At 44.5% G+C, this 20,033-nt stretch overlaps 1 pseudogene; it reads right to left on the minus strand.

Moving 5' to 3' along the window:
- Positions 1-12,463: 12,463 nt before the first annotated feature.
- LOC103089287 (trafficking protein particle complex subunit 1-like) lies at positions 12,464-13,590 on the minus strand (annotated as a pseudogene).
- Positions 13,591-20,033: the final 6,443 nt, after the last annotated feature.

Raw genomic sequence — 20,033 nt, forward strand, 5'->3', positions numbered from 1 at the left:
ACATGGTAAAGGTACCACAAGAAAGGATCAAGGCTTCCCTGGTGGCGCAGTGGTTGAGAGTCCGCCTGCCGATGCAGGGGACACGGGGTCGTGCCCCGGTCCGGGAGGATCCCACATGCCGCGGAGCGGCTGGGCCCGTGAGCCATGGCCGCTGAGCCTGCACGTCCGGAGCCTGTGCTCCGCAGCGGGAGAGGCCATGACAGTGAGAGGCCTGCGTAACGCAAAAAAAAAAAAAAAAAAAAAAAAAAAAAAAAAAAAGAAAGAAAGGATCAGTGCTGTGGATATTGGAGACAACACATGAAGGATGGCTACCCTGGAGAGCTGACAGGAGCTGACTGAGTGTGAACTAGAAATAAACCTTCACCATATCCAACCACTCAGATTTAGGAGTTGTTTGTAACTGCAGCAAACCTATATCTTACTGATATAGACCCAAATTTGAGAAACTCCACAAAGGAAACACATAACTCAAAGGAAAACCATTAAAATAATTCAAAATTTACACACTTTCTTTCATCTACAACTATATCTACATCTCATCTGCTTTCACAGACCTTTATTCAGTTATGAATTTCCATATCTAGCTTTTCAAAACTGCACCTGATTTGTAGCATCTGCTTTTCTGTATGATGTCATAAACACTGAAGACTGTTTTTTTCATTTTATAAAGCTGAATAGAAAACATTTATCACGTGCCTCTCTACTGTCTATTAACACCAAGCTAAGTATCTGAATTTGTTCATTTCACGTTCCTAATAGACCGAATGAAGGTCTATTACATGCATTTTCCAGTTGAGAAAATTGAGGCTCAGTTGTACTTGTATCTCCTACCGGATTGTATATTCCATGGAGACAGTGGATGGTATAGTGTTTATTTCTATACTTCCCACAGTTGACACAGGGCCTTGCTCTGAATGAGTCTTTAGCAAATGTGTATTAGATCCCTTCACCCAAATCTACATAGCAAGTCCTGAAATAGGGATTCAAGCCCAATCTGTTCAGGACAATAGCCCCAGTTCCTTCCACACCACACTCACACCACCCTAGTCTCCCTGAGTTCTATTCCTCCAGGATCTTAATTAATTCAGTGATTTCTAGGAATATGCAGTTTATGGCCCAACCATATATGGCAGCAAGAAAAAGTTTTTTTTAACTTTGTATTCAACTTTGGAAAACATTAAGTCATCTTTTTTTTGTTTTTTTTTTTGTTTTTTTTTGCGGTACGCGGGCCTCTCACTGTTGTGGCCTCTCCCGTTGCGGAGCACAGGCTCCGGACGTGCAGGCTCAGCGGCCATGGCTCACGGGCCCAGCCGCTCCACGGCATGTGGAATCTTCCCGGACCAGGGCACGAACCCGTGTCCCCTGCATCGGCACGCGGACTCTCAACCACTGCGCCACCAGGGAAGCCCAAGTCATCTGTTATTTGAAAAAGAAAGAATAGAGAAAACACATTTAACTGTACATATGATTAAATGGCCTTGAGGATGTAACACAAGCCAACTAAAGCACAGAAACCCAGAGTTCGCCCTACAAGAGCATCCTGAAATTGTGTCTCTACTTCCACTCTGGGTTTTTGAATGAGAATGAGCTTCCCATGTGTTATTTTCCAGTGATGACATGACAACATCTGGAGCTCTGGATTGATCTGAACAGGAAAGATACTATCTTATCACACTTCAGTCCAAGCAGCTTCATGCAAGTCTCCCAAAACTTTCTGACCCACCCTCTAGTAAAAGAAGCATTTTACTGCAACCCGGTAAGTAATACATAAGGAGGTGTTTGTATGTGTGTGTGTATTTATATTATATGCTGAAATAAAACTGTGATGGAATAACACCCTTATCATGTGTGATGCATTCTGATGTTTTCTAGACCATTTCTATTTTCTATGCTATACTGTTTAAAAATTGTTTTAAATATGTTTTAAAAATTGTAGTTGCAATCCACGAAGTTAATTTCACCATCCATTTAGTCTTGCAATTTGAAAAACACTGGTCTAAGTTAGAGTGGGCATCATCAGAAAATCTACAAACGACAAATGCTGGAGAGGGTGTGGAGAAAGGGGACGCATCTTGCACTGTTGGTGGGAATGTAAACTGATACAGCCACTATGGAGAACAGTATGGAGGTTCCTTAAAAAACTAGAAATAGAATTACCATATGACCCAGCAATCCCACTTCTGGCACATACCCAGAGAAAAACCATAATTCAAAAAGACACATGCACCCCAATGTTCATTGCGGCACTATTTACAATAGCCAGGTCATGGAAGCAACCTAAATGCCCATAGACAGACGAATGCATAAAGAAGATGTGGTACATATATACAATGGAATATTAGCCATAAAAAAGAATGAAATTGGGTCATTTGTAGAGATGTGGATGTATTAGAGACTGTCATACAGAGTGAAGTAAGTCAGAAAAAGAAAAACAAATATCGTATATTAACACATATATGTGGAACCTAGAAAAATAGTACAGATGAACCGGTTTTCAGGGCAGAAATAGCAACACAGATGTAGAGAACAAACGTATGGACACGAAGAGGGGCAAGTGGCGGGGGGCTGGGGTGGGATGAACTGGGAGATTGGGATTGACATATATACACTAATATGTATAAAATAGATAACTAATAAGAACCGGCCATATAAAAAATAAATAAAAATAAATTTAAAAAAAAAGAAAAAAAAAAAGAAAAACACTGGTGTAATGCAAGTATAGAAGTTGCTACTCCTTGAGTCAGGGATACATATATCTTATTTACCTGAATCTTTAGCACTTATCACACACCCCCTTTTATTTGTTTATTTATTTCTGAATAAATGAAGGAGTGAATACCTACCATGTGCACCTGAACCAGGAGCTAGGAATGCAATCATGAGCAAAACTAAAAGGCAAAGCTGAGGGAATCCTTGCCCTGGTGGAGCTTACTGAGGGAGACAGACTTTCAACCAAAATGAAATTAAATTAAAAATAATCTTTTAGGGACTTCCCTGGTGGTCCAGTGGTAAAGAATCTGCCTTCCAATGCAGGCGACGCGGGTTCGATGCTTGGCCGGGGAACTAAGATCTTACATGCCGTGGGGCAACTAAGCCCACACACCACACTTACAGAGCCCATGTGTCCTGGAGCCTGTGCGCCACAACTAGAGAAGAGAAAACCCGCACTCCATAACTAGAGAGAAGCCCGCGCGCCGCAGAGAAGAGCCTGTGCACTGCAACAAAAAACGATCCCGCGTGCCTCAACGAAGATCCCGCATGCTGCAACTCAGACCCAATGCAGCCAAAAATAAATAAAATAAATAAATAATAAATTAAAAAAAAAAAGCCAACATCAGGTATAGTGTCTTCCATGATGTGGGTGTTCAATACTCAGAGTCTTACAGATAAAAAGGACCTTTAATAATAATTTTTTTAAAAAATTGCTATGAGGATGTCAGTCAGATATAGGTGACAATGTATGGGGTCAGGGGCGGCATCTTTTGGAGTGACATTTAAGCTGAGACCTAAAGTCCATGTAGAAGTTAGGTACATAGGGGCTTCCCTGGTGGTGCAGTGGTTAAGAATCTGCCTGTCAATGCAGGGGACACGGGCTCGAGCTCTGGTCCGGGAAGATCCCACATGCCGCGGAGCAACTAAGCCTGTGCACCACAACTACTGAGCCTGCGTGCCACAACTACTGAGCCCGCACGCCTAGAAGCCGTGCTCCGCAACAAGAGAAGCCACCACAATGAGAAGCCCGCACACCGCAACAAAGAGTAGCCCCCGCTCGCTGCAACTAGAGAAAGTCCGCATGCAGCAACGAAGACCCAACGCCTCCAAAAAACAAACAAACAAACAAACAAATAAATAAATCTCTTTTAAAAAAAAAAAGTTAGGTACATAGGATGTGAGTGGAAAGAGCATTCCAGGCAGAGGAAAGAGCACTCATGTCAATGAACAGAGGCAAGAAAGAGTTGGGCACATGTAAAATCCCTCCCCATACCCACTCTGCAAAAAGGGTCCTGGACCTGTGTTGTTTGTGTCCCAACTTTTCCTTTGGAAGCCCTGACCGATTATTCTACATGGGCCTGGTAGGACTGCTTTGTGGGAGCTTTGCGCTTATCCCACACGCATGAGTTGGGGTCCAGCCAATCAGAGCTCTGAACCTTCTTGACAACAGTGATGAATGTGATTAGTTCAGGGAGGAGCAGGTGACTTTATTTTATTTTATTTTTTTTTAATTTTTTTTTTTTTTTTTGCGATGCGTGGGCCTCTCACCGTTGTGGCCTCTCCCGTTGCGGAGCACAGGCTCCGGACCTGCAGGCTCAGCGGCCATGGCTCATGGGCCCAGCTGCTCCGCGGCATGTGGGATCCTCCTGGACTGGGGCACGAACCCGTGACCCCTGCATCGGCAGGTGGACTCTCAACCACTGAGCCATCAGGGAAGCCCTATTTTTAATTTTTTAATAAATGTATTTATTTATGGCTGCGTTGGGTCTTCGTTGCTGCCTGCTGGCTTTCTCTAGTTGCAGCGAGCAGGGGCTATTCTTCGTTGAGGTGTGTGGGCTTATTGCAGTGGCTTCTCTTGTTGCAGAGCATGGGGTCTAGGCATGTGGGCTTCAGTAGTTGCAGTGCATGGACTCAGTAGTTGTGGCTCGCGGGCTCTAGAGCACAGGCTCAGTAGTTGTGGCGCACGGGCTTAGTTGTTCTGCGGCATGTGGGATCTTCCCAGACCAGGGCTCGAACCCACGTCCCCTGCATTGGCAAGCAGATTCTTAACCACTGCGCCACCAGAGAAGTCTGAGCAGTGACTCTAACTGGACCAATCGAGGTCACCTTTATAATTGGTATGTGGAAAGGGTCTCTTTTTCTCTGTAAGATCAAGTAAAGCCAGACCTCTATGTCATTGTGTGAAGAGAGTGGGTTAAAAAGATGAAACTGACATACAGAAGAAGAGAGTGCTAAAAGCAGGAGCAATAGCGGGAGAAAAAACATCAAGTGAAACTCTGGGTCCAGACTGGCCTCAAGCCAGCAGACCAGCAACACTTCAAAATTGTTTGAGCTATTAACTCCATTCTTTTCTATTGCTGGTTTTAGTTGGTTCTCTGCTATTTGCAACTGACTGCAAGTGTGAAAGGAAAGGTAGAAGGCCAATTAATTTCTTTTTTAAAAGAAGAACAGAAATGTTTGTGGGGTCACAGACACAATACTTCCACGAATGGGAAATTTGCCTGGAATATGCCAGGTTTCAAGAGTTCCAGATTTATGAGGTTGGTCATTTTCTCCCCTCCCTCCCTCCCTCCCTCTCTTCCTTCCTTCCTTCCTTCCTTCCTTCCTTCCTTGTCTCTCTCTCTCTCTCCCTCTCTCTCAAACTCCATCTCTCTCTCTATCATTACTGTATCAGCTGAGTGAAGAAACGTTACGGAGTTTTTAGAGAAAGCTGGGAAGCTATGATATATTCCCAGCTACAAAAATATCTAGCTAGAGTGGCTTAGACGAAGGTGTGGTGCCAGTAATAGAGATCAAGAGAAGCAAATTTAAGAACAGTTTTGGTAGAGCTGCTAGTACTTGGTCATGGATTAGATATAAGGGACTGAACTGTCAAGACAAATGAATAAAATGGATAAATTAACACATGCTGAGTTAAATAGTCACAGAGCAGCTGGAATGTCTTAGACCCTGTGGTAGAAGCTAGGAGAGCAGAGATGAAAACAGTCCCTGCCTTCAAGGAGTTTACAGCAGAGGGGCCCTTAACATTCAGAAGAGAAACGAAAAACGAACAACAACAACAGCAAAACCAGAGGGCTTCCCTGGTGGCGCAGTGGTTAAGAATCCGCCTGCCAATGCAGGGGACACGGGTTCGAGCCCTCGTCCGGGAAGATCCCACATGCCCACAGCCGCGAAGCAACTAAGCCCGTGTGCCACAACTACTGAGCCCGCGCTCTAGAGCCCGTGCTCCGCAACAAGAGAAGCCACCGCAATGAGAAGCCCGTGCACCACAACGAAGAGAAGCCCCCATTCGCCACAGCTAGAGAAAGGCCGCACGCAGCAACGAAGACCCAACACAGCCAAAAATAGATAAATAAATATATTTTTAAAAACCAAAACAAAACCAAGGAGGAAAGGGACTTTCTCCTTCAGGAGTCAAGAGCCTAAACCAGGAAGGGAAGAGGGGCAGCCAGAGCCTTCCAATGGGTGCTCTGGGGCTCCAGTAGCCAAAGGTGTGATAGGGAAGCAGCTGGAACAAGTGGAGTAATTTAGCATCCAACCCAGACAGGCAGAATGGTTGACACACAAACTTGTATCAAGTGGCTTTTCCCTGGGACTCTAAGAAGGAAGAATTCAGGGAAGAGGTGAGAGGAAGCAGGGCCAGGTCCAGCCTAGCCCAGCCCAGCCCAGCCTTCCATCAAGTGAATAAAGACCAGCTCATACCATGACTCCCCAGGTTTCTTGCAAATCTGTAACTTCCTTAAAGTTAGTTATTTTTGTTATTCCTTGTTTCCATTCATCTTAACTAGTAAAATGAATAGGGTTTAAGCAACGAAAGGAGGAAGTGCAATGGGGGGTTGGCTACTTATTTAAAAGCTGGCCTGGGGAGCTGAGAACAGCCTCAGATGGGGTAGCCGCGGGTGGGCTGGCTGTGAATGGACAGCACCCAGGGAGCCTGTGGGGAGAGAGGAAAACGGGTCCATCCCAGTGGAGGTGTGGACGCTGGCTGGGGCGTGGGTGGGGCGTGAGAGCTCAGACCCGGACCTAGCCCCTCAGGGCATACTTGGGCTTTCTCAAACCACTTCGCTTTGTAGTCAGAGGTGCAACCCTGACTGCTGGGGGAAGGGGGAAGGGTGGGAAGCAGTTCTGCCCCCTCCCTCCTGGCTCCCGCCGTCCGCTCGGCTGCCTCTTCCATCACTGTTACACTCATTGTGTGCTCTCTGTAGGTCTCCCCACCAGACCGTGAGCGTCCCGGGAGCAGGCACTGTGTCCGATTCACCTCTTTCTGCCTCACAATGTGGCCCAGCGTGGGGCCTGACACTTGGAAGTTTCTCAAAGAGTTACTTGTTGAATGAATGAACAAATGAATGCTTTCTACAAACCACACTGAGCTTCTAGATGGGGTTACAAAGAAGGAAATTACCCACTTACCCTGTGCCGCCAGGATTCAAGGAGGTAGTGAGCCTCTAATGTTTGGTTTCTGGGTTTACATGTATTTTCCTGGGGATATGATCCTGTATCTTTCATCTCAAAGGGGTGTGTGTCCCCCCAGAAGGATAAGAAGAATCACTTGAGAATGTAGTCCAAGAAGGAGATTTTATATAAATTTTCTCCGCATCGATTTCCCTGAACCAAATTACTTTTTCTTCCCAACACTACTGTTTTCTTCCTGTATATAGTCTCTTGGCGTTTATTTTGTAACGTCACAGTCTCCCGTTCATCTGAGGAAATCGTAATAAGATGCTGACAGGGTTCAGGACACGCAACCCCAAAATATGGCACCTTGGCATATTCAATATTTTAAGCTGAAGGAATTTTAAAAAGTGGCAGGAAGGATTCCCTGGTGGCACAGTGGTTGAGAGTCCGCCTGCCGATGCAGGGGACACGGGTTCGTGTCCCGGTCCGGGAAGATCCCACATGCCGCGGAGCAGCTAGGCCCATGAGCCATGGCCGCTGAGCCTGCGCGTCCGGAGCCTGTGCTCCACAGCGGGAGAGGCCGCAGCAGTGAGAGGCCCGCGTACCGCCAAAAAAAAAAAAAAGTGGCAGGAGTAGGAGGGTCACTCTGTGCCCTTCTTCCCTGAAACAGGTCATAAAACTCCCATGTGAAAAGTACCCTCCCTGTACTAGGAGGAAGGAGGACTTTCGTGTCACCAGGACAGGGAATTTGGGACCGAGGCTGTATAAACAAACTACGTTAAACTAACCCTTATCTTCCTAGTTACATCTTCACCATTTACTACTCCTAGCCCAAACCCCTTTGTGTTGTTAACTCTTCACACATTTATTATTTGTCTAAGAGATATAAAATCTTCCTGCTCTGGTCACTTCTTCAGGTCTTCATTCTCTTGTGAAGAATTTAATAAAAATTTAATAAAAGTTGTATGCAGTTCTCTTGTTAATCTGTCTTTGTCAGTTTAATTTTCATACCCAGCCAGGAGCCGTAAGAGGGAAACTTTTTCCTCCTCTCCAGTGCCTCAGCCAAGGCCCCCTTATTCATTTCTCCCACACTCCTGGCTCCTTTGTTCCTGGTTTTGCAGGTGGGAAGACAGCGTGGAGCGGGTGTGGGGCTCATTGGAAGCAGGGGCAGAGGCAGAACCCCCAAGAGACCTGCTGCGTTACCCTGTTACCTAATCCAATTCTCCGTGCACGTTCAGCCACCTCCCCGCCCTCCGCATAACAATGGAAGGAAAGAGGAAGTGGGAAAGAATAAGGTCATCTAATTGAGTTAGAAGGGTAATTACCAGGACCCTGGAGCAGAGGTAAAGTAGCTCCCAGAAAGAAGGGCTAAAGACAGCCCACAAAGATGAAGAGTGGGGAAATTAGTAACAAATATTCACTTGTGCAGGGAAGCAAAAAAGTAAAAAACCTCAGCGCTGAATTGCACAGGCACTGGGGAAAGCTGAGGTAGGCAGCCAGGTCTGAGCCGAGGCAGGATCGGGAGAGGAAGAGAGAAAACTACAAGCCAGGCCGGTATTTCACGGCGGCTGCCATGGCCTAGTATTGAGTATCAGTGTCGCAAGGGAAGGATGAGTCAGTGCCACCAGATTCAAGTTTAGAGCAAAAGCCACTGGGAAGGCACTGGGCAAACACCTTTCCTGTGAGAGGGCTCGCTGACTATCCAGTGAGGAACCTCAGCCAGATGCAGGAAACTAGAGGGGCCCTGGACCCTGTGGAAGAGCTCTTTCTCAGGGAGAGTGAGAGTGAGGTGCCCTGTTAATCCCCCTTCACTTCCTCTGCGGGAGGTTTCAGCCAGGAATGCTGCCCGTTGGTTTCACAGAGCTGTCTAAAGCCAGGGTTGGCATAGCGCAGAGGGCAAAGTGGTGAGTAACAGATGATGTGGTGACTGTCACATCTTGCTTGCTGCAGAAGGCAAGGAAGCATGCTCTGGAACTAAAGAACATTCTTGGTCATGGGCATGGCTGTAAGTGCAGTGTGTGCCTCACGGGAGAGAGTGAGGAACGGTGGGTGTGGGGATCTGCCAACTGGCATCTGGTTCCTTTGAGGAAGGTAAGTTCCACCACCCCATCCTGACATTCAGAGCTGTTGAAAGGATGGCAGGACCAGCTTGCATCACTCAGCTGAGGTCTGAAGGGAAAGATAGAAAGTAATCCTGGGTGGATATTGGCCCACTGTAAGAGCTGTTCATAGTGGCTGAGGAACCAATTGTATTGCATGTTAGGGGAAGATTGCCATCTTTGGAGGGAGTTTGTGATAGGTGACTTTGCTTATATGGTTTTGGGGCAGGCGGTTGTTTTGTTTCTTTGTGGTTTTTTTTTTTTTGTCCATGCCTTGCGGTTTGTGGGATCTTAGTTCTCCCACCAGGGATCGAACACATGCCCCCTGCAGTGGGAGCTCAGAATCCTAACCACTGGACAGCTAGGGAATTCCACTAAATGTGCCATTTTAACTAACCATTTAAAAACAATATTTATTTATTTTGTTTATTTATTTTCCTTAATTTTTTGGCTGCATCAGTTCTTAGCTGCAGCACACAGGATCTTCGTTGAGGCATGCGGGATCTTATGTTATGGTGCGTGGTCTCTTCGTTGCTGCACTCTGGCTTCTCTCTAGTTGTGGCACACGGGCCCCAGGGCAGTGGGCTCTGTAGTTTGTGGCATGCGGGCTCTCTATTTGAGGCATGTGAGTTCAGTAGTTGTGGCGCACACGGGCTTAGTTGCCCCGAGGCATGTGGGATCTTAGTTCCCTGACGAGGAGGGATCGAACCGCAGTCCCCTGCACTGGAAGGCAGATTCTTTACCACGGACCACCAGGGAAATCCCTTAACTAACCATTTTTAAATTGTACAATTCAATGACATTTATTACATTAACAATGCTGTACAACCGTCACCACTATCTATCTCCAAAACTTTTTCATCACTCTAAACAGAACCTCTGTACTCATTTGTGTGCTTGTTTTGCCTCTAGAATATATTGGTCCCTGTGCTAACAGAGTCATGCCTGGTAAGTCATGCCTAGTTAAGAGGTCTCCTCACCTGAGTTTCTTTCATCACAGGATTGCTGTGAGTTCTTTCTGCACTGTACTTTTCCCCTCCATATGCACACCTATTTCAACAAAGCAGATATTATATCAAACCACCCCAAAACTTGCTGCTTATTACTACAACCCTTTCACTTGCTCACAATTCTGTGAGTCATCAATTTGAGCAGAGCTTAGCTGGGCATTTCTTCTGCTATTATCAACTAGGGTCATTCATGCTACTGCAGTGTTCTGTTAGCTCAACTAGAGCTGGATGCTGTATAATATGGCCTCTTTCTATGAATGAGACATTCAATGTCTGGTGCTGGCTGTGGGCTGGGTGGTATATTTCCAGCATGCTACCTGGGCAGCTGGGTTCCAAAAGCAGCAAGGGAGAGAGGTCAAGACCCACTGTGCAAACATTTTTCAAGCTGCTGCCAGAATCATCTTTGCTCACGTCCCATCATCCACAACGAGTCACATGGCGAAACCCAGAGTCAGTGTGAGAGGGGACTTAAAGAAAATACAGATACACGTAGGCATGGTTCACTGGGGTCATTACTGTAACAATCAGCCACACCTACATACTATTTTGCATTTTTTAAATATTTATTTATTTATTTGGCTGTGCCAGGTCTTAGTTGCAGCACGCGGGATCTTTTAGTTGCGGCATGTGGGATCTAGTTCCCAGGTTTGACAAGGAATCAAACCTGGGCCCCTTGCATTGGGATCGTGGAGTCTTAACCACTGTACCATCAGGGAAGTCCCCTGTTTTGCATTTTGATTTCTCACTTAACAGTATATTTATTTTCCAAGTTGATATAGTTCTTATAATTACATTTGTAATGACTACACAATAGCCAATCAAAGGATTGCCAAATGTACTTAATCATTATTACTTAATCATTATTACTCTATTTTTACATTTGTTTTAATTTTCACTATTATAAATAATTCATTAGTTAAACAGATATTTATGAGTACCTACTATGTGTAAGGAGTTAGTCAAGGGCGCTAAGGACACAGTTTGCTTTGATTCTTTGGGAGGGGTGGGGAGGAAACACAGACAAACACATGAATATATAATATGTACTATGAAGAGAAGCAGGGAAAGGAAATTAGAGCCTGGCAGATGGGGGTGGAGGGCTGGGGTTTGCTATTTTAAGTCTTTAAAAAAATGCTTTGGGATTATGTTCTAAGAATAAAGAATTATTTCTTTTGCATCACATCCCTGTTGTGAGAAGTGAGATCACTAGGACATAGGGTAGGAATATTGTTAAAGCTTTCAAGATGGATGGCCCAATGCTCTCCCAAGAGTTTTCCCAGTTTATATCACCACCAGCAGGAGTCTGCCAAATGAGCTGCTTTGACCATAGTAACACTGAGCATTCTTATTAAAAAAAAAAAAAAACTTTGCCAATTTAATAGGTGAGTCTGGATACCTTTCATCAAGGTAGAATGTTATATCGTCATTTATCTTGACCACCTTTTGGACTTTGTAAACTTTTGAGCTGTAATTGCCATTTTCTGTTGCTCTGGTGTGTGTGTGTGTGTGTGTGAGAGAGAGAGAGAGAGAGAGAGACAGAGAGACAGACAGAGAGACAAAGAGAGGTTAAGTGGCCAAAAAAAAATTTTTTTTGATATGACCACACTTTGACATATACATGTTTCCTGTTGTGAAAAAAACTGGGGATACAGTATCTGGAATCATAAAGAGCCAAATACAGAGGAAACCAAATATTTTAAATCAGAGGGCTTAGGTAGGTATTTCTTGAAGTGGCAGCCTAATCTTGGCCCTTGGGAGGGATAAAAGTTTCCTTGGTGGGCGCCCATCTGGGCATGTGTGGCTCTGACCCTGTGCTATGTACTCTGCTTGGCTGGGTACACTCTCAGGCACTGACCGGGAGATGGGGCCTCTTGTGGTCCTCACAGGAAGGGCCCCAGTCTGGGCTCATTGTGCTTGTTGTGTCTATATCTCTACCTTCTTTCTTCTTTTTTTTTTTTTTTTAGTGATAAGAAGTTTATTCTGTACTTCTCGAAGCATCAGGTAGGGGATAAAACTGGAGAGGGCCTGCTTTGGAGGTGTAGGGACTCTGGCAGTCTTTCTTTCTGTGCCGGGGAGGGCACCAGGGACGGCTTTAGGCTGTTCCCCTGGGAGGGCTACCGAGGGGCTTGACTGGGCTCGGGGTGCTGGGGCGGTGGCATTTGCAGTAGGGGGCCCTCGGGGGAAACAGGTTAGGAAGGGCCCCAGACAGACAGGAATTCTTCTGAGGGGTGAGGTGGAGTGCTTTCTTCAGCCAGCCCGGGCGGAAAAGAAGGGCGGAGCGTGGCCACAGGAGTCCAGTCGGGAGCGGAAGAGCTCATTCTGCACAGTTTGGCCCAGCGAGCACAGGGGATTGTCACCACCAGCTCCACCTACAGCTCGCCGTGGATGTGGTGCAGCACATCTCGGATGGGTCCCACGCCCAAGTCAGTATTCATGACAGCGCTGATCCCAGCGGGCATCTCGTACTAATGGAGTTTGTAACGTCTAGTTTGGAAGGCCAGGAAGCCGTCCTCAATGTCTAGTGGGGACATCTTTTTTTTTTTTTTTTTTTGGGGTGTGGCCTCTGACTGTTGTGGCCTCTCCCGTTGCGGAGCACAGGCTCCGGATGCGCAGGTTAAACGGCCATGGCTCATGGGCCCAGCCGCTCCGTGGCATGTGGGATCCCCTCGGACCGGGGCACGAACCCGTGTCCCCTGCATCGGCAGGCGGACTCTCAACCACTGCGCCACCTCTTCCCAGACCGGGGCACGAACCCGTGTCCCCTGCATCGGCAGGCGGACTCTCAACCACTGCGCCACCAGGGAAGCCCTAGTGGGGACATCTTGCTGACAAAGGAAAGGATAGAGAAGAGCATCCCGTACATCAGCTTGTACTCCTCCTACTTGGGGATCTCTGCTTGCTTCTTGCGTGCCACTTGCAGTAATGCAGACACACTCCATTCCGGTCAAACAGGTACAGGTTGTGGACAGTCGTGGGGACTTGCTCCGAGTGCCTGTCACTCCATAGTTTCTATCTCTACTTTCTAGGTCTGTCAGTGTCCGTGACCCATACATAGTATGTCTGTCTGCCCCATGAGAAAGTGTTTCATTCATTAATTAATGCATGCATTTATGCACTTATTTACCCAATAATTGATCCATCTATTCATTTGGGCATGTATTCGTACGTTAGCACAGTCGTTTATTTAGTACACATTGACTATAAGAGTTGTGACTAAAAAAAAAAGAATTATGACTCTTTACTTTGATGCCAGAAGGATTGATGATAATTAGAGACCCAAGTGGGTACCCAGGGAAAAGTCCCAGGCTCCAGACCTACAGTCCTGTTGCTGGCATTGTGTAAATGGAGATCATGACGGTGCGCTGGCCAGCCATTCTTGGTCCACTAACTTTGACCAAATAAATTCTTGTTTTACTAAACCCAAAGCAAAATGTGCTGACGAAGCCTTCTTTACCAGTAAAATTGTATTACATTTCTCTTTGTGATAGGAAAGGTTATAACAACAATATGTGACCTTAACAACTCTGGGCACTGAATCTGCACTATGTCACCTGTGAAAAAAACAGATGTCCCTTCGTTCAAGTCACAGAATTTATTTGGCAAGTTATGTACCTTTGTGCTAAGAGATGATGGACTTTTTTTTTTTTAAGCAAAATTGACACTCCCCATCCTTAAAGAGCTTATAATCCAGTTGGAGAAATAAGGCCGGTCCACCTAGAATTATAGATCATAGAACTAAGGAATGTTTTATGTTGAAAGCTGCTTAAAGACCCATCTGGTCTGAAATTCCCTACCAAGGTGGAACTCCCCATACAAAGTACTCTGCACTAGAGTCTGTCATACAGCGTGAAGTAAGTCAGAAAGAGAAAGACAAATACCGTATGCTAACACATATATATGGAATCTAAGAAAAAAAAAATGTCATGAAGAACCAAGGGGTAAGACAGGAATAAAGACACAGACCTACTAGAGAATGCACTTGAGGAGACGGGGAGGGGGAAGGGTAAGCTGTGACAAAGTGAGAGAGTGGCATGGACATATATACACTACCAAACGTAAAATAGATAGCTAGTGGGAAGCAGCCACATAGCGCAGGGAGATCAGCTCGGTGCTCTGTGACCACCTAGAGGGATGGGATAGGGAGGGTTGGGAGGGAGGGAGACAAAGAGGGAAGAGATATGGGAACATATGTATATGTATAACTGATTCACTTTGTTATGAAGCAGAAACTAGCATACCATTGTAAAGCAATTATACTCCAATAAAGATGTAAAAAATAAAATAAAATAATAAAGTCAAAAACAAAACAAAACAGAACAAAACAAAAAAACAAAGTACTTTGCAAATAGTCTTCTCAGCTTTGTACCAACATTCCTCTGGTGAGGAAACTACTATTAATTTTTTTAATTCGAAAAGCTGTATGTGCTTAATGTAACACATTGAAAAAATATGGCAGAATATCAAAGTAAAAAGTCAAGCCTCACCTTAAATCCCCCACCTCCCTACCATTTGTTACAGGATGCTAAGAATGGCTATTTTCTATACTTGTACAAACACATATATGGACATTTCCACCCCATACTTTTAATTGGAATCTGTTTTTTAAATTAGATAACATACACAATATAAAAACCAAAGGGTATGAAAGAATATACAATGAAAAGAAAGTCTCTTCTGTCTCTCTCCCTCTAGCACCTCATTTCTGCTCTCCAGAGGCAGCCACTGTTACTACTTTTATATGTATCCTTCCAGGGATAGTCTGTGCGTTTTACAAGCATATATGTTATTATTATTATTTTATTTATTTATTTTTTTTGACCACACTGCGTGGCATATGGGTTCCTAGTTCCCTGACCAGGGATCAAACCCACGCCCCCTGCAGTAGAAGCATGGAGTTTTAACCACTGGACCACCAGGGAAGTCCCTCTTTTTTTTTTTAACACAAGTGTTAGCAAATTAAATACAATATTTCCCCCTTAATTACATATCTTAGAAATTATTTCATACTTAGAGCAAGCCGCTTTATTCCTTTTAACAGGTGCATAGCATTTCACTGTATGGATATGTCGTAATTTAATAAATCAATCTATTTATGACTATTTTGGGGTTCCTGCCCTTTTGCCATTACAGACAAGGCTGCAATGGATAACTTTGACTATACTACATATTTTTCATGCTCACACAAGGTTGTGGGATAAATATCTAAAAGTAGAATTGTTGGATCAAAGGGCAGATACATTTGTTATTTTGATAGATATTGCCAGTTGCTCTCAGTAGATGTATCAATTTGTATTCCATTCATCAACTATGAGAGTACTTTTTCCCCATGCTATTACTAGGATATTAATTACTTTTTTTTTAACTTATGCCAACTTGGTAGGTTAAAAATAGTTACCTTTAGCTGTTTTCATTTGCACTTCTCTTATGAATGAAGTTGAGCATCCTTTCATATATGTGAGAGTCATCGTGTTTATTTTCTGTGTGCCATCTGTTCATATCCTTTACCTGTTTTTCTATTTTTTTCTCCTTGTTGCTTTTCTTGTAAATATTAGGCTTTATATATACAAACCTTTTTAAAATAAGAACAATTTAAATTGAAATTTTTTTCCAGTTTGTTATTTCTCTTATGACTTTTTTTTTCCATGCAGGAATTTAAAAAAAATTTTTTAAATTTTTTAATTGTTCAATTCAGTAAATGTAAATGAAATAAGCCAGACAAAGAAACACCAATATTGCATGATCTCACTTATATGTGGAATCTAAAAGAATGGACTTCATAGTAACAGAGTAGGATACTCATTACTAGAAGCTGGGGGTGGGGGAAGTGGAGAGATGTTGGTCAAAGGGTACAACTTTTCAGTTATAAGATTAATAACTTTTGGGCTTCCCTGGTGGCTCAGTGGTTGAGAGTCCGCCTGCCGATGCAGGGGACACGGGTTCGTGTCCCGGTCCGGGAAGATCCCACATGCCGCAGAGTGGCTAGGCCCGTGAGCCATGGCCGCTGAGCCTGCATGTCTGGAGCCTGTGCTCCGCAACAGGAAAGGCCACAACAGTGAGAGGCCCGCATACTGCAAAAAAAAAAGAATAACTTTTGGAGACCTAATGTATAGCATGGTGACTAGAGTTAATAATAATGCATTGTATTGAAATCAACTAACATTGTAGATCAACTAACTAAACTATCTATCAACTAAATCAACTAACATTGTAGATCTTAAGCGTTCTTAACCACCATCACCAAAAAAATAAGGTAACTTGGTGAGGTGATGGATTTGTTAATTAGCTTGATTTTGGTAATCATTTCACAATGTATATCCAAACATCATGTTGTATACCTTAGATATATACAATTTCACTTTCCAATCGTATTTCAGTAAAACTGGGGGAAAAAAAGCTGAAACTTATTAGTATCTTCTTTTACAGCGTCTTGTTTTATCTATTTATTTTAGTGTTTGTTTTACCATACTGAGCAAAGTTTGTCTATAGCAAGATACAAAAATTCTACCACGTTCTCTTCTAGTACATTTGTTCTTTTACTTTTCACATTCCAACCTTTCCTCCATCTGTAATTTATTTTGCTTTAAACTATAAAGTAGTGATCCAATTGTATTTTTTTTTCCAGATTGCTCTTCAGTTTCCTAACACCTTTTATTGAATAACCCATTTTGGGGAATTCCCTGGCATTCCAGTGGTTAGGACTCTGTGCTTCCACCACAGGGGGCATGTGTTCAATCCCTGGCTGCGGAACAGATATCCCACAAACCACCCGGCACAGCCAAAAAAAAAAAAATCCATTTTTATTTAATTTATTTTTTTGGCCGCCCTGCATGGCTTGAGGGATCTTAATTCGTTGACCAGGGATTGAACCCGGGCCAAGGCAGCGAAAGCGCCAAGTTCTAACCACTGGACAGCCAGGGAATTCCCTGAATAATCTATTTTTAGAATACTATCTTTATAATAAACTAAATTTATATATATAAATTATATATAAAATTTTACACATATATATGTTTCTGGGCTTTTAATTTTGTTTCGTTGATCTATCTGCCTAGTGTTTTTGTTTGTTTGTTTGTTTTTTGTTTTGGCTGCATTGGGTCATCGTTGCTGGGCGCAGGCTTTCTCTAGTTGTGCTGACCAGAGGCTACTCTTCGTTGCAGTGCGCAGGCTTCAGTAGTTGTGGCGCATGGGCTTAGTTGCTCCATGGCATGTGGGATCTTCGCGGAGCAGGGCTGGAACCCGTGTCCTCTGCATTGGCAGGCGGATTCCTAACCACTGCACCACCAGGGAAGTCCCCTCCCTAGTGTTTAAAAAACAAAATTCGGCTTCGGTGGCGCAGTGCTTGAGAGTCCGCCTGCCGATGCAGGAGACGCGGGTTCGTGCCCCGTTTCGGGAAGATCCCACATGCCGCGGAGCGGCTGGGCCCGTGAGCCATGGCCACTGAGCCTGCGCGTCCGGAGCCTGTGCTCCGCAAATGGGAGAGGCCACAACAGTGAGAGGCCAGCATAACGCAAGAAAAAATAAATAAATAAATAAATAAAAAATAAAAAAAAAAAACAAAATTCAACCAAGTAAATTTGAAAATCTAATTGACTTTATTTGGGTGGAATCTCATCTAGCAACTCGAAGAGCCTCCAAGGAGTTGTACAATGTGGAAGGTTTTTATAGGAAGAAGGGTGGGGAAGGCAGCTATTAGCAAAAGAAAAGAAAGGATTATTTTTAGGCTAGGGCATCTTTTTTTAGAGGAAGGGAGCAGCAAAGGTTTTATCATGCAGATTGGCTCTTTTTGGTTGGGGGAGGCGGGGTGGAAAGGGAGAGGGCCCATGTGACAGATTACCTTACTGGTGCTTGATTGGTAAATTCCAGACTGGTTGGTTAAGATTACATTTCTGGGAGAGGTTGAAACTGCAATTAGATCAGGTATTAAATCTAGGTTTGGCGTCATGGGCTTTTAACATGAGTGATGCCGTTTTGGGACTGTGGTTTTTCTTTTAACTTTCCTCATGTCCCTTACCATACTGTTTTTATTATTCTGTGTTTAATATGTTTAATACCTAGAAGAGATGGTCATCTTTTTTATTCCAGAATTTTCCCAGATAGTCTTAGAATATAAATTTAAAAATTGTGTAGTTAAAAAAAACTGGATGTTTTAATCCTGGTTATGTTAAATGCGTAGATTAATTTATTGTGAATTGACATCTTTATAATCCTGAGTCTTCCTACCCAATATATGTATTTTCCTCCTCCTATCAGACGTTTTTTTTTTTTTGCGGTACGCGGGCCTCTCACTGCTGCGGCCTCTCCCGTTGCGGAGCACAGGCTCCGGACGCGTAGGCTCAGCGGCCATGGCTCCCAGGCCCAGCCGCTCCGTGGCATGTGGAATCCTCCCAGACCAGGGCACGAACCCGTGTCACCTGCATCCACTGCGCCACCAGGGAAGCCCCAGACTATTTTTTGAGGCAACCCATTCTATCATTGGATGATTCTGATAGTTTTTCAAGTTCCCCTTGTTTTGAGGTATATCTCTTTCTCTATATTTTCTAAGCAATAGTTCTAATTTTGTCGTTTGAAATTATACAGGAGTTAACATTTAAAGTGTTAAACATGATCTACAAAAAGCTACATCAGCGCTTCTCAACCTTCTACATCATGAAACATAAAGGAAATTGTAAATGTGCACTGAACACTGGGGTAAGTAGATGAACTTTTTGCAATCCAAGGTGATGGTGCTGGTAAGGAGGGAAGCAGGCTGCTCCAAGCCCTATTTCTGCTGACTTGCTGAGGGAGCTACAGCTGGGACCCTGTGAAACCCCCCTAGGGCACATCATCTGGGAGGCTCTTCACTAGAAGTTCCACTCCTTGCCCCTCTCCACCTCATTTCTGCTCCCCAGACCTGCTTTTCTTTCTAGACCTTAATATACCAAGCACATTCTCTCTCTCTTTTTTTAAAAATTTATTTATTTCATTTATTTTTGGTGGCGTTGGGTCTTTGTTGCTGCGTGCGGGCTTTCTCTAGTTGCAGTTGCAGCAAGCGGGGGCTACTCTTTGTTGCGGTGCGCGGGCTTCTTATTGTGTTGGCTTCTCTTGTTGCGGAGCATGGGCTCTAGGCGTGCGGGCTTCAGTAGTTGTGGTTCATGGGCTCAGTAGTTGTGGCTCGCAGGCTCTAGAGCTCAGGCTCAGTAGTTGTGGTGCACGGGCTTACTTGCTCCACGGTATGTGGGATCTTCTTGGACCATGGCTCGGACCCTCATCCCCTGCATTGGCAGGTGGATTCTTAACCACTGCGCCACCAGGGAAGCCCCGCACACTCTGTTTTTGGGACCTTTGCCTTTGCTCTTCCCTCTACCTAGCTGGCTATAGCCCCAGAAGTTCACACAGCTGGCTACTCATTCTCTAGCTCACTGGGCAATCATACCTAAAGGAACACCCCTCTCCTGCCCCAAGTCATGCTACTTTCTTGGTATCACATCAGTTTTAGAAATTTCCAGATGATTTGTGTGTTTGTGGGGGTGTCTCTCTCCCCACCACTAGAATATAAGCTCCAAAAAGGCAGAAGTCATGTCTGTTTTGTTCTCTTCTATCCCCAGAGCCTTACACAGTGCCCTGCCCATGCACTCAGTTCTCTCTGTGAATGAGTGAAAGGGCTTCCTACTCTAGATTTTGGAGGATATTTTTCATGACCGCTTCGGTTCTTATTCCCAGCTTGACCTCTCTGTACCTACCTACTTCCCACAACCAAACTTCTTGGTCTGATCAAAGGGCTGCTGGAGGAACTGCCCAGCCAGTATGACTCCTGCTATCTACACTGTCTCCCTACTGT

Source organism: Lipotes vexillifer, unplaced genomic scaffold (genome assembly GCF_000442215.2).
Source record: "Lipotes vexillifer unplaced genomic scaffold, Lipotes_vexillifer_v1.1 scaffold957, whole genome shotgun sequence".
NCBI classification, from domain to species: domain Eukaryota; kingdom Metazoa; phylum Chordata; class Mammalia; order Artiodactyla; family Lipotidae; genus Lipotes; species Lipotes vexillifer.